The sequence below is a fragment of the Lactuca sativa genome, chromosome 5 (genome assembly GCF_002870075.4).
Source record: "Lactuca sativa cultivar Salinas chromosome 5, Lsat_Salinas_v11, whole genome shotgun sequence".
Lineage (NCBI taxonomy): Eukaryota > Viridiplantae > Streptophyta > Magnoliopsida > Asterales > Asteraceae > Lactuca > Lactuca sativa.
In genome coordinates, this window is record NC_056627.2 from 95,345,119 (window position 1) to 95,370,747 (window position 25,629).

Consider the following 25,629-nt stretch of genomic DNA (forward strand, 5'->3'; position numbering starts at 1 on the left):
ACAAGGTGAAATGAAATTTATAGTGTTTTTCTGTTAATAACATTTTCTGTAACTGTTATTGGTAAATTTGTAGAAAAATCATAAAATGTCCAAATCAAGTTCTGCAACTTCTGAGAGTTTGGAAAATGAGTCTAGTTTGTTCATAATTTTTATTATAATTTTTAATGACCTCTTACTTGTGTGAAAAAGTCCATAATCACAGACTGGTCCGGATTGATGTTTGAAATGATAGGCAGTTTTATAAAAATCACCATAAATTGTAGAAAAATCGTATGGAGATGTGCAAGTAGTCATTTTAAAGCTAAGAAGTGGAAATACATGCACCTAAAACAGTTTTGAAAACAAAAATGTTTAATATGTCCAAAACAGTCCGTGAATGGAGTTGAACTTTTCTGATGAAGGCTGTTAGAAAAGTGTAGTTATGTTCTTAGTGTTTTAACTTGTATTCCCCCCCTAAAAACTTGAGAAAACATGAAGATATGGGGGTATGAACTCACCTTAAGTGATTTCAGTAGGTAAGTGTTGAAGAAGAGAAGTGTTCAACCCAAGAACACTTGAAGAATCACTTGAAGATTCGAAGATCTAACACAATTATGAGAGAGTTTGTGTAAGATATCCATGATTCGAGTAGAAAGAAGTGAAATAAGCATAAAGAGAAGGAATTATTCTTACCAAATGTGGAGGAAAATCCCAAGATCAGCCCTCAAATCTCGAGTTCTAGAGTGGGAAAATGAGAGAGAAAAGAGTTTGCTCTTTTTGGTGAAAAGAGAGAAAATGAGAGAAATGAGGAGAGAGGAGGCTTGTCTAGCCTTTGACCAATTGTGGGGTTGGAAAAAGGTGTGAAAAGTACAATGAAATGACTAGGTAAGGGCTGATGGGGAATAGTGACATGGAGTGGGTGGTGGAGGTTGCTTGTGTCATAAAATACAGGAAAGTCAACACTCCATCTTTGTACTTCACCTACTCCCTTTTGGATAAGGTTTTATCCTTAAAAACGTGATTAAATAATAGTTTAGGGGCCTTATATGTTAAAATAAAGTTTTGGGTGAAAATCTCGTGCTAAAACAATTAAAAACGGGCTTAAAACGCGAATTTAATCGAAAACCGGGAGAAAAAGGCTTCCCAGCGAGGCCTCTCGGTCCTAGGCCGAGGTTCGGTCCCTAGGCCGAGGTTCGGTCATGGTGGTTGCTAAGCCGGATGCGAGATGCGAACCAGGAGCGAGAAGCGAAGGGTCCTAGGCCGAGGGTTCGGTCAGAAGCTCAGAAGCGAGGCTCGGAAGCGAAGCTCAGAAGGGAAGGTTCGGTCCTCGGTCCTCAGAAGAGAAGGTTCGGTTCCTCTTCATCAGAAGGTTCGGTTCGGAGATAAAAGGCGAGAAGTTAGAACCGAATGAACTGTAGTGAACAGTAGTGAACAGTACCTTCGGTTCGGTTCAGCAGCCTTCTTCATCAGGAGGGTTCGGTTCCTAAGAGGGGTTTCGGTTCCTAAGGTCCGTTTTTCGCGTAGACTTCCGGTTTTGGGCTATTTTCGCCAAATTCGAGGGTCGGGATGCCCCGAGTGATTATAGAAAGTTGGGAGAGATTTCGAGAGAGATTTGAGAGAGATTCCACATACTCAGAGAGATTTGGGAGAGATTTGACATTCTTGGAGAGATTTCACATACAAAGAGATATTTGGGAGAGATTTCACATACTTAGAGAGATTTGGGAGAGATTTGACATACTTGGAGAGATTTCACATACAGAGAGATATTTGGGAGAGATTTCACATACTTAGAGAGATTTGGGAGAGATTTGACATACTTGGAGAGATTTCTCATACAAAGAGAGATTTGGGAGAGATTTCACATACTTAGAGAGATTTGGGAGAGATTTGACATTCTTGGAGAGATTTCTCATACAAAGAGAGATTTAGGAGAGATTTCACATACTTAGAGAGATTTGGGAGAGATTTGACATTCTTGGAGAGATTTCTCATACAAAGAGAGATTTGGGAGAGATTTCACATACTTAGAGAGATTTGGGAGAGATTTGACATTCTTGGAGAGATTTCTCATACAAAGAGAGATTTGGGAGAGATTTCACATACTTAGAGAGATTTGGGAGAGATTTCTGATAAGAAGAGATGGAGTGAACACGATTGAGAGAGGTTTCATTGGTGACCTTTTTGAGTGTCCGGCTTCGCACTGCAAGGTCCGTAAACCCCGTTAAGCCTTGTTTAAGGATCTTGCATACTCCCGATGAGTATGTAACATTGTTTTATCGGTTTGGCTCTCCACGTACCACCGTTTTAGGTTAAGGAGATCTAGATGTACGCACTTTTCGATTTATGATCTCTCATTAGAATAGAGAGTTGTTTAGAAATTACTTAACGTAAACTCTAGTACTCACGGCAAATTGAGTTGAGCGGTTTGACTTGTTGACTTTAGTTGACTTTGACTTGACTGAAAATTGACGGTTGTCACAATTCTACTTGTATCCCCCCCATAAAACATTTAAAAATAGTTAAAACATTGATTAAGGGCTATGAACTCACCTGTTGTGGGTGATACGGATGAACTGAAGAGGTAGGGATGCTAGGTGTCAAGTGGAAACTTTAGACACACACAATGGTCCTAATTACATATGAAGACATATGTATATAAACAATTAGTGATTATAACACTAATTAAACATGTATAAAAATCCTAATGCGAGGAAAACACTTTTGGTCAAGTGCTAGGAGGTTAATGGGTTGCGACAAAGGAGTGCAAGGCCTCGTATGGGAGTTTATGGTCAAAACACCATACGTTTTGGAGTTTATGGCCCAGGGGAGTAAACTCCTGGCCGTAAAGTCTCTTTAGGGTCACTAAATGAAGCCTAACTTTAATACAACTTAAGTGGTGAAGAGCTTCTAGTCTTAAACAAGTGTTTGGGTGGGTTTAAGGCCTTAAAATGGCCTTGCTTGATGTTCACGGCCCTGGGAACACTCCCCCATTAGTTTACGACTGTAAACTCATGGTAAGGAGTACCAATTGATGTTTTGAGGTTCCTAACACTTCAAGGTTATGATCTATGTTGGGTTCTAGGCATAAGGAAGGAATTAGGGTGTCATTTGACCCCTTTATAGGGGTTTACGGCCCAAGAACTTGTCTTGGCCGTAAACTCCTTAATACTTGTGATTCCTTATGTGTTCTAGGCTATAAACACTTTAGGGTATATGTCTAAATTCAAGCCTAAGCCTTAGGAAGTGTTTGTGGCATCAAAACACCCCTAACTTGTGTTTTCGGCCCATGTACCATTTGGCCATGTGTTTGTGGCCGTGAACACCCATTGGTGTTGGTATTTTGATTGTTTTGGGTCCTAGACACATCAAGGTAATGTGCTATGCTAGTCTCTTGGCTACATGAAGGCATTTAGGGCATTTTGGCACTTAAACATGGAGTTCACAGCCCAAGAACCTCCTTGGCCATGAACTCACTTTCATCCTTTTTTCTAATTGATTTTGGTGTCCTAAACATGTAATGGGGGCTTCTAGTTTGAGTTCCAAGGCTTTGAGGGGCATTGGGACACTTTTGGCCCTTAAAATGGAGTTTACTCCCAAAGTGTTCTTGGGCGGTAAACTCCCAAATCTTGGGGTTTTGGTTCGAATTTGATGTTTCTAAACACAATCTAAGCTATATAACATAACTAGATCGAAGTACTCACAATTTGGGATAAAAACCCGAAGATCCGTGAGAGAGAATTTGGCTTTTCTCTAATTGGAAATGCAACTAATGAACTATTTTGGTTCAGATTTCTTTATATAGTCGTGAGATTTTTGGCAGAAAATATTTTTATTCTCGGAATGAACGTTAATATCTTAGAGTATTGGAATAACAGTGTTGCACAAAACCCTTTAGCATCCACTTTCCTGATATCTCCTTAATTGTAAATCCTGAAAAACTGCCAAACTTATACTCGAAGTCTGAATTTTTTCACTATAACTGTTCTACTTGTATTGGCTTCAAATGGTTTGTATAGAATGGAAATTTCGGGTTGTCACATCATCCCCCTGTTGAAGGGAATTTCGTCCCGAAATTAGAATTTAGGCAAGGAAGTAGGTACGAATGATCGAGTCGTGAGGAGGAAACTTCTTAATCGATTGGTTCTAGCGCACCTAAGTGGAATCGGGTTCTCGGTTGGCATTCCAACGAACCTTCACTAACTGGCGACGGTGTTGCTTCGTCCGCTTGACCTCTCGGTCGAGGGTTACTACAGTTCTAATACGAAGGCGAGGATCTCGACGAGTGGACTTACAAGAGTCCTAACGGAAAGGTATGGTTTCACGATCGAGACGCGAAGAGTAGAATGTACGTTACTGAGTTCGCGGAGTAGGTCTAGTTTGTGCGAGGCACAGGATCGATTCTGGTAAGAATCTCAGAGGTCCTAACTATCTTGGATTTAGCTTTCCACGCTTACGAAGCGTATTAAGCCGTTCCCAGAGTGAGACTTCCAAAAGAACTTAGTCACTCACTTGGAATTCCGAAGGTTCCTTTTCTTGTTTAACTTCCCAGTCAAGGGCCACTCCTTGCTGGGTCAAGGTCGTAAAGGTTTCTGTAATTTGTGAGGGGTTCTGAATGAACTAAGACGGTAGGTCTGTAAGACCTAGAATTTGGCGAATGTCTGTCGGCGTCTCTGGTGTCGACAAATTCTCAACAATTTTGACAAATTGAAAGAGTATTCAAAAATTCCCACATCACTAATAGTGTGTCTTAGGAAATTTTGACTCTTCAATTCCAAAACTCGAGTTCAGAGAACTTTGCGAAGAGTATCTCCGAGGGTAATGTTTCTAGAGGTTCCTTCTTACCACAAGGGTAGATAAGTAAGTCATTACATGGAGAAATGACGAACTGATCCAAGTAAGAAAGACGTACCCTACTCATTTAGCTCATGAAAGCTATGGGCGTATTGGTCCTATCCGAAGGGTATCACTACGGACTCGAAGTATCCGCATCGAGTTCGGAAGATAGTCTTCCGGACATCCTTCCCTAACACTTGAACTGGTGATATTCGGATCACATTTCCATTTTTGAAAGTAACGCTTTCCTTGCGTTTACTCAACCAATTTATCTATGTGAGGCAGAGATAACGATTTCTACCAGAAAATCTTGACGGAGTCCTCGATATCTGAGGTACATACGATGCAATCCATCGATCTCTGGAAGAGTATGACCTGGGTTCTCCAGGGTGAGAAGCCTAGTCTTCTAATTCTATTTTTGTGTGGTTCGCTAAGTTGTCTGGGCTGTTCTGGTATCTCCGTAGGTGTTTAGGCTATAGGGCGATCTGTTTAAAGGATTCGTACTGGGTTCTAAGTTTGCTCACTTGACGATGCGATTACTCGTAGGCTTAGGCAGTTCTCCGTCCTGAAGTTCATATTAGAATTCATACATGTTTTCACAATCACAATCTCGTGTATACGAGTCGTATATAATTAAGATTGAAAAGGTAGTCGAATTACTGATTCTTCTTTAAGCTCACATCCTTTCGAGGAAAAAGAAGTTAAAGAGGAATCATCAATTCTAAACCTGTAGAACCTTGATTATATATCACTCTTATGTATACCTTCCTCAGTGATAGATCAATCGCATGAATCCTTGGATTAAACTTGACGTACTACACGAGTGGTACTTCGGGGATTTCTTCGGAAAGGAAATAACTAAGAGGTACTCCTGGCATGAGTACTTCGGTGTCCTGATATGACGGCTTCACTGGAAAAGCGATCTAGAAGAAAGAGATGTACATATGAAGTTGTTTTCGTGAAGATCGAATTGATTCGAGTCGTATGATAATGTCGGAATCATACTGAAACTTAAAGACATTAGATTTGAACATAAGACGTTTACAGACAAAACACAACCGTGCAACCATGAACAGAGTTACAGTACTTTAGACTTACGACAAGACCATTGCAGCGAATAAGGTATACTACAAAAGACAAGTATACGCAGCACGAGCATCCTTATACAGACAGGATCTCGCAAAAGGTAAGACTCTAGTTGCAGTAGTTCTGGATAGTTTATAAGTCTGTTAGAACAACACACCTAAGTTACATTAACGAGGTGTCCGACGTAGTATCTCCTGCAGCTGTGATCCTGAGAATCTTCCCATCTGCACCCGAGTTCTTAACTATCAGGCAATCCTTCTTGAGGTGTCCAATTTCACTGCATTGGTGACATATCTGGACAACACTAACATTTGTGGTGGAAGTGAGGTGTTTAGCTAGTGTTACGTGGACACGAGTGCCTTCCTCATTACTCCACCTTGGAAATTGCTTCCTAAAGCGTTCGACTTTATCACTACTCTCGTGAGTAGGGTTGGTCCCGATGAAAGGGACTTGAGTGATGGGTCGTGCCGGTGATCCACAGCTACGAGCATGGTGCCTTATTTTTAGGCAATTGCAACATTGCATCTCATGACAAGCCCCATGATGATGGAAACTACACTTAACACACTTCGAGAGTTTTCCCTCGTATGGCCTGCTCGGTACGGGGGTGGCAGGGGTTTCCACTTGCTATTTTTTCATGGCAAGTTTTTGGGATTTCTTGCATTCCTTTTGGGCTTGACGTTTCCGTTTCTTGTTCTTTGTTTTTCGACTTTGCGGGCCTGTGGCTGTTACCGTTTGACGACTTCCTGGATGGATACCATGATTGGAAACTTCATTCCCATCAACAACATTGATTATGCAGATAGTGCTACGGTGCGCAAGGACAGCTGTCACGACAGCCATCACGGCAATTGTAACTGTCGTTTGAAAGGTAGCGGTGTCCATAGAAAAGGCGGAGGCTTCGTCGTTCGACTGATTGCTTCCGGATGATGACATGATTCTGTAACACGAAAGATAAGGATTTTGTGAGCGATTTTGGTTGACCCTAGGGGTACTTCGATTGTTCAAGTAAAGGGTAAGAGTATTCTCTCGAAAGTTTGACCTACATCCCTATGATGCAGTCCTAGTACGGAATGGAAAGTGAGTTTGTAGAATGGTCTCAAAACGTTTGTCGTTCAAGCCGAGGTATCGTGGGTTGGTGAATAACAAGATCCAACCACTAAAAGAGACTTGGAATGTCTTCGGAGCTAAATTACTATAGTCCAATGACTTGACTAAAGCATGATTCAGATAAACTCCAATGAAAGTATGATAAAAGTACTTAAATGAAGAATGACACAGAAGTTAGCCGACTGTCAAAATCTTTGATATTCATGACGTAAAAGTTCAGGAAAATGACCTTGTAAAGGTCTTCCATCATATCAAGAGAAGATAGTTCTTGATAGCATAAAGACCTAACCAAAGTACTTATGGTACAAGATAATTTCATAGAAAATGCCACATCGAGCATAGACAGAAGAAAGATTTCTTTTAATAGGGAAAATAAAGTAAAGCGTCTATTACTGGCGATGGTCATCCCTCTGGTGAACTCTCAGTTCAGCCAATTGACGTTCCACGTCAAGTAGGTGTCTTTCGTACACCCTCTGGCATACTCGAAGCTCTATGACTTCGGCTCGTGATTCAGCCAGTGCTTGCAGCAGGGTTTCATGGTTTCTCTCTGATCTCTCGCGAGCATCTTCTAGACGAATGGTGAAGAGGGTATGCATTCTAGCATCGGCAACAACTTCTGTAATTTGATGTAGGGCTGTCTTGCCTTGAATCTCATTTCGGGCCACTCTGTGGACCAAGATTGGAAAGGTTATGTCTGTTGAGCCCCCATTGCTTAGGTCATAAAAGCTTCGGTCACCATTAAATGGCATGGGCTGATCTTGTCCTTGGCTCCATGTTTCCAAGCATTCCACCCACTCAGGCGTCGGGCCATGAAAAGCCGGACGAGTGTTAGGAATTGGAAATGGAGCTGCTTGGGGTAGGTTCTCAACCTCTGGTTCAGAATTAGCATCGTCCGAAAGGTCTTCATCATGGTGATCATTCAAAGGGATAGGATGATCATTCTCTGGTTCTTCTCCAAACCATCCAGCAATGACCTCATTCGGGAGGTACTGGTTGCCGTGGGGATGGAGTCCAGCCATGTTATCTATGCGAGAATTGGGGTAAGAAATAATTATTAGACGAATTATCTAGATAATTATTTAGAAAATCTTCATTAGTTACATTGCTATTTGTGAAGTGCATACCAATTATATGTAATCGAAACAGGATAGGCCTTCGAATATGTGACCTTAACTCCAAATTCACACAAAATCGGGGTGAAGTAAAATTTCACAGATTCTAAGTCTATAACATCCTAATTACATATGTCCTTAGTGTATCCACTTACCAACTATCAACTTAGTAATGAAGATCCCATTTTAGCTCTCAAGTATAACGTACTTATATACTCCTATAGTATTTTAAGTTTAATGTTATGTTCTACTGTTCTCATTGTGGTAGGGTTGGTAAGATTTTAGACTTGTTGCAACCACACAACTACACTTAGGCACATGCTAATCAACCCTCGGATAACATAGGTGATCAGGCTATATCCTCCCAGTTTTGACTATATGTCTCTAAGTCCAACTATGTTTCCCAACAACCGTAATTCTTTTGTACTGTCCTAGTGACACTGATTTTAGTATGAATGCAGGCACGTATACTTGCTTAAATATTTTATTATTTAAAGTATAAACTCTTGGTCAGAGTATTTTTAATCCCTTATGTATTTATAGTTAGTATATCTTTTATGGGTTGATATACTTAATTCACTATAAACAATGCTCTGATACCAATCTGTCACACCCCAAAACCAAGAACGGCAGAAATGTTCTGGGGCGGAGGACGTCATGTACAGTATCACAACAATGTAAAGTAGTAAACAAGCAACAACATCATCCATTGCATTAATAATAGAATTATTATACAAGTGTGTTCTATCAAATTTTGATAAACACTAAAGCATAAATCAAAATGAAATATGAGTCTTCAACGAGCTCCATCTTCCCTAATCCTTGCATCAGTACCTATCTATGATGACTTGAGGATACAAGTAATTTTGAAAGCGAGTATCAGCTTTGAAGCTGGTGAGATCATAAGTATTTTAGTGTCTTAATTTGTATATAAGAATTTGTAAGTTTATGAACTATAAGTATGGAAAATGTTTGTGAAACAATAGTAAACATTTGAAAAACTCTAGAAATCCCTATGATTCCTACTATTATATAATGGTGTCTTTTACCAAGACCTAACTGTTCTCAATGTAGTCTTCTACCAAGACTTAAATGTTCTAAATGTTCGTTTCTTGTAAAAGTGTGTAATTTTCCAAGTGTAACTATCATTATCAAAATATAGTTTTTACATTAAATGTTTAATTGAAAAGATCACTAAATATATGTAAAGGGAAAATTAGTGTAGTACTGTAGTGTTGTATTATAGGAACTACTGCTGTACTAACTACCATAAACCGGATTTATATTAAGGCATCATGTGATTAATTGCACCATACTATTGACTGGTAACGACATACGAATGGTCGTAAAACGGAATTAAGTTTGGCACCCGCAGACCTGCAGGTCCGGCTGTAGCTAGCAGCAAGGTATAGGATAGTCAATCTAGTATAGATCTATACGCAAACTCACGCTCTCCCTCCAAGAGAATTTTGGCTACAACTCGGTCCATGACATTTAAGGCATGCTCCGATACAGTGGATCAGAATATTATTAACGTATTAATGTAAGTGTAATGTACGGAAATGTTCTACGTGTGCTAGCTGTAATGTGTTTTCTCTCTATCTAGCAAGTATAGTAATGTATTGTAATGTTCTAGAAAGTATTGACTCATGAATGAACTGACTCATTGTATGATATTGCGTTCTAGTAATAGTTCTAGTATCTTCCTAAACTACCCATATGGTAGTTAACTAGTAATCTAACTGGTACATATGGGCATGGATGTATACCCTTGCTACCCAAGGGCATGGGATGAACTGGAAGGACATTTATGACTATATATGTACACATGTTATATAACTAATATTTAAACGACCTTCAGATGGGTACCCGATATCCTACCAGACCATACATCTCAAGCGCGAAAAGGAAATAGGATGGATAGCCTGCCTAAGTCTTTTAAACATTTCTTATATAACTATACATATAGAGGCATGCAATTTATAATATCAAAGCATAAATAAGTTTTTTAAAACCTTTGAACATAATTATTATCTTAAGAAAATATCGACTTGATGTCAATTTATAAAACGGTTTGAAGGCATGGGTTTGATAAAACAATTTAGTATAAGGAAACATTTGTTTGAATCACAATTGTAAATAAGTTTGAAATAAAACATACAGAGTAAAATGTACAGTGTAATAAGGAGTTTTAAAACATATAAAATGTTTATGAAAATCATTTGAAGGAAACTGTTTGGTAAAACAGCTAATGAGTAGTAAATCATTTAAATGCTGCTTATTAATCACATGTAATTGATATAATAAGTGGCATGATTCTACTTGTATCCCCCCATAAAACATTTAAAAATAGTTAAAACATTGATTAAGGGGTATGAACTCACCTGTTGTGGGTGATACGGATGAACTGAAGAGGTAGGTCTGCTAGGTGTCAAGTGGAAACTTTAGACACACAAAATGGTCCTAATTACATATGAAGACATATGTATATAAACGATTAGTGATTATAACACTAATTAAACATGTATAAAAGTCCTAATGCGAGGAAAACACTTTTGGTCAAGTGCTAGTAGGCTAATGGGTTGCGACAAAGGAGTGCAAGGCCTCGTATGGGAGTTTATGGTCAAAACACCATATGTTTTGGAGTTTACGACCTAGGGGAGTAAACTCCTGGCCATAAACTCTCTTTAGGGTCACTAAATCAAGCCTAACTTTAATACAACTTAAGTGGTGAAGAGCTTCTAGTCTTAAACAAGTGTTTGGGTGGGTTTAAGGCCTTAAAATGGCCTTGCTTGATGTTCACGGCCCTGGGACCACTCCCCCATGAGTTTACGGCCGTAAAAACATGGTAAGGAGTACCAATTGATGTTTTGAGGTTCCTAACACTACAAGGTTATGATCTATGTTGGGTTCTAGGCATAAGGAAGGAATTAGGGTGTCATTTGACCCCTTTATAGGGGCTTACGGCCCAAGAACTTGTCTTGGCCGTAAACTCCTTAATACTTGTGATTCCTTATGTTTTCTAGGCTATAAACACTTTAGGGTATATGTCTAAATCATGCCTAAGCCTTAGGAAGTGTTTGTGGCATCAAAACACCCCTAACTTGTGTTTTCGGCCGATGTACCATTTGGCCATGTGTTTGCGGCTGTGAACACCCATAGGTGTTGGTATTTTGATTGTTTTGGGTCCTAGACTCATCAAGGTAATGTTCTATGTTAGTCTCTTGGCTACATGAAGGCATTTAGGGCATTTTGGAACTAAAACATGGAGTTCACGGCCCAAGAACCTCCTTGGCAGTGAACTCACTTTCATCCTTGTTTCTAATTGATTTTGGTGTCCTAAACATGTAATAGGGGCTTTTAGTTTGAGTTCCAAGGCTTTGAGGGGCATTGGGACACTTTTGGCCCTTAAAATGGAGTTTACTCCCCAAGTGTTCTTGGACGGTAAACTCCCAAATCTTGGGGTTTTGGTCCGAATTTGATGTTTCCATACACAATCTAAGCTATATAACATAACTAGATCGAAGTACTCACAATTTGGGATAAAAACCCGAAGATCCGTGAGAGAGAATTTGGCTTGTCTCTAATTGGAAATGTAACTAATGAACTATTTTGGTTCAGATTTCTTTATATAGTCCAGAGATTTTTGGCAGAAAATATTTTTATTCTCGGAATGAACTTTAATATCTTAGAGTATTGGAATAATAGTGTTGCACAAAACCCTAGTGCATCCACTCTCCTGATATCTCCTTAAGTGTAAATCCTGAAAAACTGCCAAACTTATACTCGAAGTCTAAATTTTTTCACTGTAACTGTTCTACTTCTATTGGCTTCAAATGGTTTGTATAGAATAGAAGTTTCGGGTTGTCACAGCAACTATATTAGGCAAATATTTGACTCGATTGTGCATGGTCCTTTTGGGTTGCCTTAACCATAGCAACTTGACAGGATGATTTATAATGAGAGAAGAAATATTATTAATATATTATGGGAATAATATAATGAATAATAATATTGTTATTTGATTAATATAAGTCATAAATTGATTAGGAATTAATTTGGTGACTTAAAGTGATTATTTGAATAAAGGGGCATAAACTGTCAATTGTATGATAGTTGTACTTTGGGCTATAATCCCTTTTGGATAAGGGGTGGATAGTTTTGGGGTTTGAAAGGACCTAGAAATCGCCTAAGGCTTATCATTAGGGAGATTGGATTGCTTAGGTCCTAAGTTATCCAATTAGGGTTTAAGGGTGAAACCCTAGGAGTCTCACTAGTATAAATAGATAGTCTTGTGGAAACATTAGCAGGTTCGCCACCTGTAAGTGTTAATGAACTTGGGTGTTCATTCGCTGTACTCCATCCCCCTCATGGTTGCCTTATTTGACTTATATTGCTGAGGTACCCCCGAAGCATGTGTTGTCGCCCCGATGAAATATTCTTAGACTAGGTCCCTTATGTTAGTTGTTTTAGGGACATTAAAGTGAGAATAACATGAATGGGTAATTAGGTTATTGTTGGTTGGTGAAAATTAAATATGATATTTATTGTGGGTTGAAAACCCTATATGCTCACCAGGCTCCCAAGCCTGACCCACTCAGTTTTAAATTGTATTACAGGTAGTGGCGGAAGGGCATGAGATGGATGAACCATCAAGTTGGTTTGTTTACAAGTCTGCATATGTTTATATTTGTTATATGACTTGTAATGTATTCGTTTATGCTCATTGGTCTGTATCGGAACATGACACCCCGAGTTTTGATTATAATGAAAATACATTTCTCTTATGAAATGCTTCGATAAACAATGTTTTATCGTGTTTTGTTTTTGGGAACAAATTCCGCAACTCCTTCAAATCAAAAGGATTTACTCTGAAAATATTTAAAAGCATATATGAAAATCGGTCTTTTCTGGCCGAGATTTTGGGGATGTCACAATTTGGCTATCGACATGGTGCTTCATTCCTTTCCTCCGTGTTACAATCAATTTAGGATGACCTACCACATGAACAAGGAAGAAGTCACCCTAAGTAAGCTCCAAGGTCTCGTAAGGGTTGCTGAGAGCAATCTTAAGGACAAGTCTGCTGCACCAACTCCCAATCCACCCGCTGCTCCTGTTTTGGCAATTGGGCAAGGAAGGGGTAAGAAGAGGAAGGCTCCATCTAAGAGCTACCGCAAGGGAAAGTCCCGAGATGGTTCCTCTTCTAGTGGGACCAAAGTTGATCCTGCTAAGCCCAACCCTAACCCAAAGGAGGAAGAGTGCCACCATTGCCACAAAATTGGGCACTGGAAGAGAAGCTGCCCAGAATACCAGCAAGCCATCAGGGAAGGAAAGATCTGATGGGTTTTAGACATAAGAATATCCTATGTGCTCATACAAACCCTAATGCTTGGATTTAGGTTTCTCTATTGTACATGCAATTTATCCAAGACTATAAACCCAAGATCTAGAATATGATAATCAATATAACATATAATTAGGGTTTAGCTCATACCTTGATTGTTATGTAGCAATAACAATCTCAAATCCTTCTTGTATTGACTTCAGAAAGCTTAGAGTCACAAATGTCACTCCTCTAATGGTTCACAAACACCAATAGCAAGAGGATGAAGAGGAGGAGAGAAGGAGGCTACCAAAAACATGTGGAAACCCTAGACCATTAGTTCACCACGTTTTTGGAGCATAAGGGTACTATATATAGTGAGGCTATTAGGGTTATCTAACAAGGAAACCCTAATTTGGATGCTTAAGCCCTAAGCAACCCATGGACACCTTTCCTTAAAGCCTTGGACGATTTCTAATGGGTTTCCCCATAGAATTCGTCCAACCTTATAATATAAGGCAATCCATAGCCCAATTGCAATTATCTTATGATTACAATTCCAGTCCCTTAAGTTTAATTAATCTCTTTTAGCCACAAACTTAATTCTTATTAATTCTTGACCAATATTAATTAAACAATATGATTTCTCCTTTAATATATTATTCTCATAATATATTAATAAATCATATTTAATCCTTTCTCTCCATAATTCATCCTATCATGTTGCTTTGGTGAAGGCAACCCAAAAGGACCATGCACCATCGGGTCAAGTACATACCAAAATAGTTATGGACTTAGACACTAATCCAAAATTCTCCCAATTGGATAAGTCTAATAACTATTCTGCGTATGACTTCAGATCTTGTTCTGCAATCATAGCTTTCCAAAGCCGCTGCCAACTCTGATCCTATCAGATACGCGTGTCCTTTAGATAAGGGATCATATATTCCTCCCTTCTAGATATCGTTTGAGACATGATTTCTAATCATTCTCTTTGTACTATTTCTCAACTTCTGATTTATGACGACTGACTAATTAAACAAATCAAATTAGCCCTAGCCCGGCCGAGCATTTACGTTTATCATCACTAAATCATCGAGGGGCCCAAAGATATCGCTTTTATCCTTCTTTGGATAAAAGGAACGGATAAACTTTGATTCAATGCTCGCTTGCACTCACTCACCGAATCACACACAACAATATGTTTTATGACACCAAGTTACTGGTGCGTTTACATATTATCAATGTGCAACCGATTCGCAAGATACAACTCACACATCTTGGTTTCAAGAATATAAGATGTTATCGTCTCACTAATCACTTGTGATACAATTCATGAAGTGATCCAAGTGAGTGTGGGTTTAATCCAACGCTCAAATCATATTCATAAGCACTCATGAACGTTGCATCAAACATTTTCTTATGTCTAATGCTCTTTAGACAATCCACACACCAATTCACGACAGTCTTTATTCATACCTACTTCCAACATATGAACAACTGTGGCCCGTTCGAATAATTTGACTGTTCTCAACCAATTAAATTATTCAGGAAGTCAAAACATGCAAAGTGAAACACAAGAATAATACTAATCCCATATGGCTTCAAGCCTTTGAGCATAAATAAAACATCTTTTATTTATCACCATATCAATTACTCATTATTTGTTGTTTCGGGTAATCAACTTTTTACTTGAATTATTACAACACTTGTCCCATGCTCTTAGCATGCACACATTGTTTACCTATGGTTCTTACTTTGTGAAATAGATCAAATGAACACATTTCCAATCATACTCATTTCACAACTCCCAATCCTTTTCACAAGTGAAAGAATATCAAATTCTTGTCACTTATGGAATATGCTAGATTCTAACATTTTATGCAATGATCCTCTTGTAATGTCACTACACTAAATTCACAATGACTATTCCCAATGAAATTACAAAGTCCTCTATCGGAGATTGTTACAAGACAATTCCTTAGATATGATGTCTCTCACTCAAAGTACATTCCTTTGAACATCCTTTTGCATAAAAGTTTCTAATCTAGACATAGATTTTCAATATTCAATTCGCAATATGGAAAACTTTCCATACTTACCATATGACAACTCATTCTCAATAGAATCTTATCTATTCATAATAATGTCGATATGGTCCATCTAATACTATACTTCCAACTACTCACAAGCGACCAATCCTAGGTGAACTTTGGATTGTCCTTTGATAGTTGTTTAATTATCTTAGTCAAAACCGATTCTTGTCCTTTTTCCCTCTAAATGCACTAGACATTTGGAAAATTTTAGAATGGTCAAATATAATAGCATTTGCAATCGATCCTATACCCAAAGCGTATGGGACACGATGCATAATGTCTTACATAAAGATTTGATACTTTATCAATCTTCTGCCGTAATATTTTATATGCTACGTTCTCAAAATTCGAACTATGAAGAGGAATGCCGTAATCATAATCAAAATTTTAGAACACACTATGTTTCCTTGACTAAATTATTAACATTCCACAACCTAAGCCTTTAGATTTGAAATGAAGCATAATATTCTCTCCCTTAATTATAGCAAAACAACTATTCAACCTTTACAACTTTGCAAAGTATGACTTTTGTTTTTCTATAATTAATATTGCTAACTTGCAATACTTTCCATAATAATCATGTAATCATAACATTTATGCTCCCACTATCATGATAATTATTATAAACATAACACTTATGCTCCTACTAGCTTTGACATGTATTCAGAAACCAGCTTAACCTCTCGAAAAACAATACTTATTGAATTTCCTAATGCTTTGATAATCCTTTATCTAAGCTTATACACCTTTCCCTTAGATAGCTCATATGTGTGTCTAAACAATTCAGACTAATTGCCAAATCTCACAATTCGAATCATGGAAAGGGATACCGTAACCATAATCGAATTCGAGAATCCAATTTTCACAGTCACTATTTTTTTTAAATATCTCTTAGTGAAAGCATTTCCTCACAGTCATTTTCATGAAGGAGGGAATCTTATGACACTTAGATTTTAATGGCGTATGTGTTCCTATCCATGTGAATTTGTCAAAACCAAAGTTTACGACAAATTCAAACTCATATGGACCGAACTTTCTTAATCTTGACTTCTTGCCTTATGGTAACACAGCTGCCCACCATGTCTTCCAAGTAGTTAAGCAGCTCACCCTTTCCTATCAATGTACTTTCCATTGATCAAGGTGCCTGCCTTTTATGCATTCAAATGAGAACTCATAGAACTCACATGCATAATTAACTCAACTGGAATGGCACAGAAACAAAATAGTGTCAACACGATAGGTTGTACACCTCAACTCGTGTGCTAGTGATGATCAATATGGTTTATTTTGATTTGTTCTTGAAACCTTCCAAGACCATTAAGACTCCCACTGACTCCTTGACATATAAGATTCTCTTGTCAATAAACATTTCTTGACAAACAAATATTCAAGAGTTAGTGTAGTTTTTTTATCAAAACACTTCATAAATTGGTCATAGTTGGTCTTTGTCTTATCCAAGACATCACAAATTTCCACATTTGATGAATGTTATAAACTTTCATAATACTTATCACTTAATGTCACAATCTTAACTCTAATACTTGTTTTGGAACGAAGTATGATTGACTTCTTGATTTAACCATTTCTTTAATTCTTGATTCCTCTTCTTAGACATACAATTGTACTAAGACTCACTTAGAGTATCAATTGAGATATGGTTCTTAATCATTAAGACCTATCATAAAGCATAAAAGGTACTCTCCCTTCTTCTTAGAATGGAGAAACTTTTATCTTTCTGCCTACTTGATTCTTCTTATTCGTTCTGCTATTGATCAATTCAGAATTACACTTAATCTTATAAGTATAATCATATTTACTAAACCTTTAGCAAATCATGACGAATATCTTTGTTACTCTTATGGTGGACTTGATCAACACACAACTTTGTGTACTCGATCTCCTACTCCTTCACTTGATAGTTTGTCAATGAATTAGTCTAATTTCCAAATATGAAATTTCTCAATCATCGTGCAACCAAGTTGCATGATTCCAAGTTTCTGTCCAATTGAAACTTGGGTGATGAGAAACTCTCCCTATTTGGTAAATTCTCGACATTTCCACAAATAATATAATTAAGAATCAAATCCATTATTGCTAATAATAGAAATATTCAAACATCAATTTTCCATATACGCCATTGCAAGGGTAAATAAATAATATAAAATCAAAATTTATTTTATTGCGGAAAAATTTGTCCTTACAATGCCATTCATTGAAAAACTATGCTAATACATCTTTCTTAGCAATCTAATTCTAACTCTAAGTAGCAGCTCGAGAATCTAATCTTCAAGTAATGCGATCGAAATCCATTCCTTCTCGGTTAGATTCTGCTCACTTCTTCCCTTAAGCTTCATCTCTTTTCTTTGATCCTACAAAACATCAATTGTAATCTTATCACATTATGTATTAAGAATCTAGAATAGAAGCTTAAAAGAGTTAGTTAATGGATTTTACCTAAAGCAGAGCCATACGTTTTGACTCTCCCATCTCTTAGATCTCTTAGGTAAATAGGGCAACTTCATCTCCAATGCCCCTTCTCTTGGCAATAAAAGCAAATTGACTCTTTTGGAACAAGACACGGAACTAATTCAGACATTGCCTTTCTCTTATGATCAAACTTTTTGATCATAGCATGTCTTTCATTGCCATTGTCTATGTCCATAGAGGTCTTGAAGGCAGATTCACCAATCAACTTTGCTTTTCTATTGCGCCAAACCATTGCTGATTCAGCAGCAATAAGCATATAGGTGAGATCTATAAGGGTCACGTCGCAGTTCATCATATAGTACTCTCTTACGAACTCACTATATGAGTTAGGAAGTGACTGAAGAGCCCAATCAACAACCATCTCCTCACAGACAACAGATCCCAACATTCTTAACCTATCAATGTGTGACTTCATCTCTAGGACGTGTGCACACACCGACTTTCCCTCTTCATGTTTACTTGCCAAAAGGGCTTGAGTGAGATTGAAGCTTTCAAGCCTTCGAACTTGTGGGTTAGGGAGAATAATTGGAGGAGGTGGAGGAAGTGAAGCATGATTTCTTGTTCCTCGATCGAATCGTGGAATATCATCTTCATGTGGAATGCTTGTTCCACGGGATTTGGGAAGACCATAGTTGTCGTACTTTGACATCTACAAAATGGGAGAAAACAAATTCAAGTTATTTGATTGATTGAGTCCTTAATAAATCACCCAAATGAGATATTAAGGCTAGGACCCAACACAATACGCTATAACCTAGAAAAGGGATGCCGTAATCTAGTTGCAGAATATTTGAAGGTAAGTGAATGACGATTCACTAATTTACACCATGAAAAACGAAAAAAAATTTAAGTTTTAAATCTATGAAAACTCCTAGATCCTTTGAGATTCATTGAACTTTTCAATGGCATGTTTAAATCTCGATATGCCCATCTAGTTTGTGACTGGGATGCCGAGGATCACAAAGCGGGTGTGAATAACCATGCCAACTTACATGGTGCCCTCACATGTTACAGTCACCTATTCGATGTGCCGGTAAACCACACGCGCTCCACCGAACTATGACAAACATTGAGTCACCCTTCGCTACCTTTGCTTAGAACCATTTAGTGTGCCGGTAAACCACCCACGCTCCACTAACGTCTTCGCAAGGGCACAAAGTGTAATTTCATGAAATTGCATCAATTCACTTTTGCCTAAGTAACTAAGATTGGGAATTTGTAAAACATTTAGTTACTTTTGTACTTCATTATACTTATAATGGAAGGTTTTGTCCTATCCTACCCGTTCGGCTAACGTCCCTCCACTAGTCAAGAGTGCGGTGGGTAAGAGTGGATACCCATTCAATCGCCATTTTATAGGCAAATTCCTTAAACACCCCTTATAGACCAGCTTCGTGAATGAGGCCTACTAACGGTAATACTGACTTTTACTCATACATATATATAATGTTAGACTTTTAATGTTATATATAGTATAGGGTGTATTTTACACTTTTAAAATACTAGGAGGTCAAATTTAACAATTATACTTTTAATTCAATTAAATTGTAAACCTAAACTTTTATGGATTTATTAAACCTCTTTTAATTATACACCTTAATTAATTAATAAAACCATAAGGGTGTGATTTGAACTTTTCAAAACAATACTAGGGTTTTAGAATTTAACATTCCTAAATTAAACCTTTTAGTCAACTTTTAAATTCCAAAACTTGAGGGCATGTTTTGAAACATTTCAAAACCTTTAGGTTTAGAATTTAAATATACATCAAAATTAAACTTTTAATCAAAATTTAAATTCCAAAACATGAGGGCAAGTTTTGAAACCTTTTCAAAACATTTGGGTTTCAACTATTTAAATTTCAAAACTAAACTTTTGAGTTTAAATTTAAACTATAAAACCTAAAGGGGAAAAATTGAAACTTTTCATAACACAAAGATCAAATAAAAAATAATATAAATTAAACAATTAATTTCATCATTATCTATATTTGACCTAATTTTCAATTTCTTGCAAAATAAGTTACCCAATTAATACAAATAATCGAATCTTTATCATATAAGGAAGTTATTATCTAATCCATTGGTAATTGTCTTGTGTTTTGGCAAGGATATTCATTAAGAAACAATAAAATTCGTATTTTATAGGTTTAAAACGAATATGGTAATAATCCCTAAGCAAAACAGCAACAAAATCCGAAGTTTCCTCTGTCTGACGCTCCGACTCGCCGAGTCACACTCTGGAACTCGCCGAGTCCAAGTAGTGACTCGCCGAGTCAGGTCGAACAGTAAGCCAAATTTCGATTTTTCAGCAACATAATGCATCAATACAATAGAAACCAATCAAGGCACTGATACCACTGATGGGCTTTATACATAAGAACATCCTATGTGCTCATACAAACCCTAATGCTTGGATCTAGGTTTCTCTATTGTACATGGAATTTATCCAAGACTATAAACCCTAGATCTAGAATATGATAATGAATATAACATATAATTAGGGTTTAGATCATACCTTGATTGTTATGTAACAATAACAATCGCAAATCCTTCTTGTATTGACTTCAGAAAGCTTAGAGTCACAAATGTCACTCCTCTAATGGTTCACAAACACCAAGAGCAAGAGGATGAAGAGGAGGAGAGAAGGAGGCTACCAAAAACATGTGGAACCCTAGACCATTAGTTCACCACGTTTTTGGAGCATAAGGGTACTATATATAGTGAGGCTATTAGGGTTATCTAACAAGGAAACCCTAATTTGGATGTTAAGCCCTAAGCAACCCATGGACTCCTTTCCTTAAAGCCTTGGACGATTTCTAATGGGTTTCCCCATAGAATTCGTCCAACCTTATAATATAAGGCAATCCATAGCCCAATTGCAATTATCTTATAATTACAATTCCAGTCCCTTAAGTTTAATTAATCTCTTTTAGCCACAAACTTAATTCTTATTAATTCTTTACCAATATTAATTAAATAATATGATTTCTCCTTTAATCTATTATTCTCATAATATATTAATAAATCATATTTAATCCTTTCTCTCCATAATTCATCCTATCAAGTTGCTTTGGTGAAGGCAACCCAAAAGGACCATGCACCATCGGGTCAAGTACATACCAAAATAGTTATGGACTTAGACACTAATCCAACAAGATCAAGCCGTCTTTTGCAGGTATTTACATAATTAAATCTAATGATTCATCTCATGCTATTTCTTGGGTCCTCGATACCAGGTGTGGTTACCACATTTGTTCTGAATTGCAGGGACTAAGAAGAAATAGGGATGTGGAGCGTGGAAGAATAAATCTAATCATGGGGAACAGAAGATCGTCGCCTGTGACCAAGATTGGAGTGTACTCTCTAGTGCTTAGTAATGGATTATGATTAGAATTGAATAATTGTTGCTACTCGCCAGAAATGGCAAGAAACATCATTTCGTTTCATGGTTTGTTTAGACAAGGACTTAGATTTTCTTTTAATAATGAGAATGGTTCAATTTATGCTTATCTAAATGGTGTCTTATATTTTGAAGCAATGCCATGTAATGGAATTTATGAAACTGTTATGATTGTAGATAACCTAGGAAATGATGTTTTATGCATGGATTCTTCCAATAGTATGGATAGAGCATCCTTGTGGCATTGTTGTCTTGGATGTCAACAAGAAGCGCATAGCCTAACTCCAAAAGGATCGAGTGTTGGAGTCATTCGACCTTAGGGAAGATGACACATGCGAGTCTTGTTTATTTGGAAAGATGACCAAGTGACCCTTCACTAGGACATGTGAAAGGGGTGAGGGTTTGTTGGACCTCATACATACCGATGTATGTGGACCCTTTAGATCAACCACAAAGGATGGGAACTGCTTCTATGTGACTTTTACCGATGACTATAGTAGATATGGGTATATCTATTTAATAAAGCAAAAGTCAGAAACGTTTGAAAAGTTCAAAGAGTTTAAGAATGAAGTGGAGAATCAATTGGGCAGGAAAATCAAAATGCTTCGATCCGATCGAGGAGGAGAGTACCTAAGTCTTGAATTCCACGAGTATCTCAAAGAGTATGGAATGGTTTCACAATTGATGCCACCTAGGACACCGCAGTTGAATGGTGTGGCAGAAAGGCGTAATCGAACCTTGTTGGACATGGTCCCCTCTATGATGAGTCGTGCTTCACTGCCTATCTCATTTTGGGGGTATGACTTAGAGACTGCCGCCCATATCCTTAACCGAGTCCCTACTAAGAAGGTTGCCAAAACACCTCACGAGATGTGGACAGGGAAAGCTCCCTCGTTAGCACATATCAAGGTTTGGGGTTGCGAGGCTTTCGTAAGACGAGATACTCACGACAAGCTCGGACCTCGTAGTGAGTGATGTATTTTCATCGGCTACCCGCAGAAATCCTTTGGATATCTCTTTTATCGACCGAAGGACAATGTTGTCTTCGTTGCGAGGAGAGGAGTTTTCCGAGAGTGAGAACTCATAAACCAAGGAGCCAGTGGGAGGCAAATCGAGCTTGAAGAGATTCAAGAATCGATTGATGAAGGAACCTCTACCACTCGCGCTCAACCCGAGGAGGAAACTCCGATTGAACCGATTGACGAGTCCTTACCTCTTACACGTTCCGAACGAGTTAGAGTTCAACCCCAGTTTTATGGTTTTCATATTACTACCGAAGGGGACACGTATATTAGTGATGGTACACTAATAAATCTAGATGAACCGAATAGCTATAAGGAAGCCATGGCAGGCCCGGAGTCTGCAAAATAGAAAGAGGCAATGGACAGCGAGATCCAATCCATGTATGACAACCAAGTTTGGAATTTGGTTGATAATGTGCCCGGACGTAAGACCATTGGGTGCAAATGGATCTTCAAGAAGAAAACCGACGTGGATGGAAACGTACACACATATAAGGAGCGATTGGTTGCGAATGACTTTACTCGAACTCCCGGAGTTGACTATGATGAGACCTTCTCACCAGTTGCGAAGATAAAGTCTATTAGAGTGATGCTAGCAATTGCTGCATTTCATGATTATGAGATTTGGCAAATGGATGTCAAGACCGCTTTACTTAATGGGAAGTTGGCTGAGGATGTTTACATGGCTCAGCCAGAGGTTTTTGTTGATCCAAAGCATCCAAATAGAGTGTGTAAGCTTGAGAAGTCCATTTATGGACTTAAGCAAGTGTCTCGCAGATGGAATCTTTGATTCGATGAGAAAGTCAAAGAGTTTGGATTTGTACGAAGCGAAGATGAATCATGTGTATATGTCAAAGCCAGTGGGAGTATAGTCAGCTTCCTCGTTCTGTATGTCGATGACATACTACTCATAGGAAACGACGTCCCGACACTGCAGGAGGTTATGTCCTGGCTCGGGAACTGCTTTGCTATGAAGGACTTCGGAGAGGCTTCCTATATTTTGGGAATAAGGATAGTGAGAGAACGCAGTAAGAGACTAATAGGACTTAGTCAGAACACTTACTTAGATAAAGTACTAAAACGTTTTAGTATGGAAAATTCGAAGAAGGGAGAATTACCGATACAAAGTAATGCCAAGTTGAGTAAGACTCAAAGTCCGAGTACCGAAGGTGAAATAGCAGAAATGAGTCGAGTACCATACGCTTCCGCAGTAGGCTCAATCATGTATACTATGACTTGTACTCGCCCTGATGTAGCCTTTGCTTTGAGCATGGTTAGTAGATTATAAGGGAACCCTGGCAGAGCCCATTGGATTGCGGTCAAGAATATCCTTAAGTAACTTCGGAGGACCAAGGAATGGTTTTTAGTCCTCGGAGGGAGTGATGACTTGAAGGTGCGAGGGTATAGTGACGCCAGTTTTCAAACCGACAGGGACAACTACCGTTCGCAGTCGGGCTGGGTCTTTACCCTGGATGGAGGAGCAGTAACTTGGAAAAGTTTCAAGCAGGAAACCATAGCTGATTCAACGTGCGAATCAGAGTACATTGCAGCGAGCGAAGCGTCGAAGGAGGCAATATCGTTGAAGAACTTCATCGGTGATCTTAGAGTTGTACCTGCCATAAAGAAGCCTATGGAAATTTTCTGTGATAATGAAGGAGCGGTTCCCTTGACCAAGGAACCAAGGGATCATGGTAGATCTCGTCATATCGATAGAAAATATCACTTTATTAGACATCGAGTAGAAGAAGGACAACTCGTAGTTAAGAGGATATCATCAGAAGATAACCCAGCAGATCCGCTTACGAAGGGATTGAGCAGGGTTAAGCACTTGCAGCATGCTAGGAGTATTAGGCTGAAGGATGATATTAGTTTAGATTAGATAGTATTAGAAACATGTAATAGATAAATGTAATTAACATTTGATGATTAAATAAAGTAGTATTATTTATGAGTAAAGTTATTGTGATATGTTAATTGTTTAACTTTGCATGTTTTTACTTCCTGAATAATTGAGTTATTTAGAATAATCGAATTATTCAAACAATCCACAATCGTTCATATGTTGGAAGTAGGTATGAATGAAGATTGTCATGAATTGGTGTGTAGATTGTTTAAATGGTATTAGACATAGCAAAAGTTTGCTGCAACGTTCATGAGTGCTTATGAACTAGTTTTGAGCATTGGAACAAACCCGCGCTTGCTGGAATCACCTTATGGAATGTGACGAAAAGGTTGATCGCAAGACGATAATATCATATGGTCTTAAAACCTAGATATATGGTTTGTTATTTGTTAATTGGTTGTACATTGATAATGCGAAACCGCATCAGTAAATTGATGTTATAAAACACATTGTTGTGTATAGTTGATTAATGAATAAGTAAATGCATATGAGTCGAAGTTTATCTGTTACTTTTATCCTAAGAGGGTAAAAGCGATATCTCGGCCGCTCGATGATTTGATTTGAATTATGTGTCGGGCCCGGTCAGAACTAAATTGATGTGTTCGATTAAGTTCTATGTAGAATAAATCTAAGATTGAGAAACCAACTGCTGGACAATTAATTCCAAAAGAATTGTCTGCATGATATCTAAACAGCGGACTGTACGATCCCTTATCTAAAGGACAAGATTGATAAGATCAGAGTTTGACAACGTCTTTGAGAGCTACGATTGCTAATCGGATTATACTTGTGTATATAGTTACTAGACTTATCAAAGTGGGAGACTGTTGGAATAGTGTCTAAGATTGCAACTATATTAGGCAAGTATTTGACCCGATTGTGCATGGTCCTTTTGGGTTGCCTTCACCATAGCAACTTGACAAGATGATTTATAATGAGAGAAGAAATATTATTAATATATTATGGGAATAATATAAGGAATAATAATATTGTTATTTGATTAATATAAGTCATAAATTAATTAGGAATTAATTTGGTGACTTAAAGTGATTAATTGAATAAAAGGGCATAAACTGTCAATTGTATGATAGTTGTACTTTGGGCTATAATCCCTTTTGGATAAGGGGTGGACGGTTTTGGGGTTTGGAAGGACCTAGAAATCATCCAACGCTTATCATTAGGGAGATTGGATTGCTTAGGGCCTAAGTTATCCAATTAGGTTTTAAGGGTGAAACCCTAGGAGGCTCACTAGTATAAATAGACCCTTGTGGCA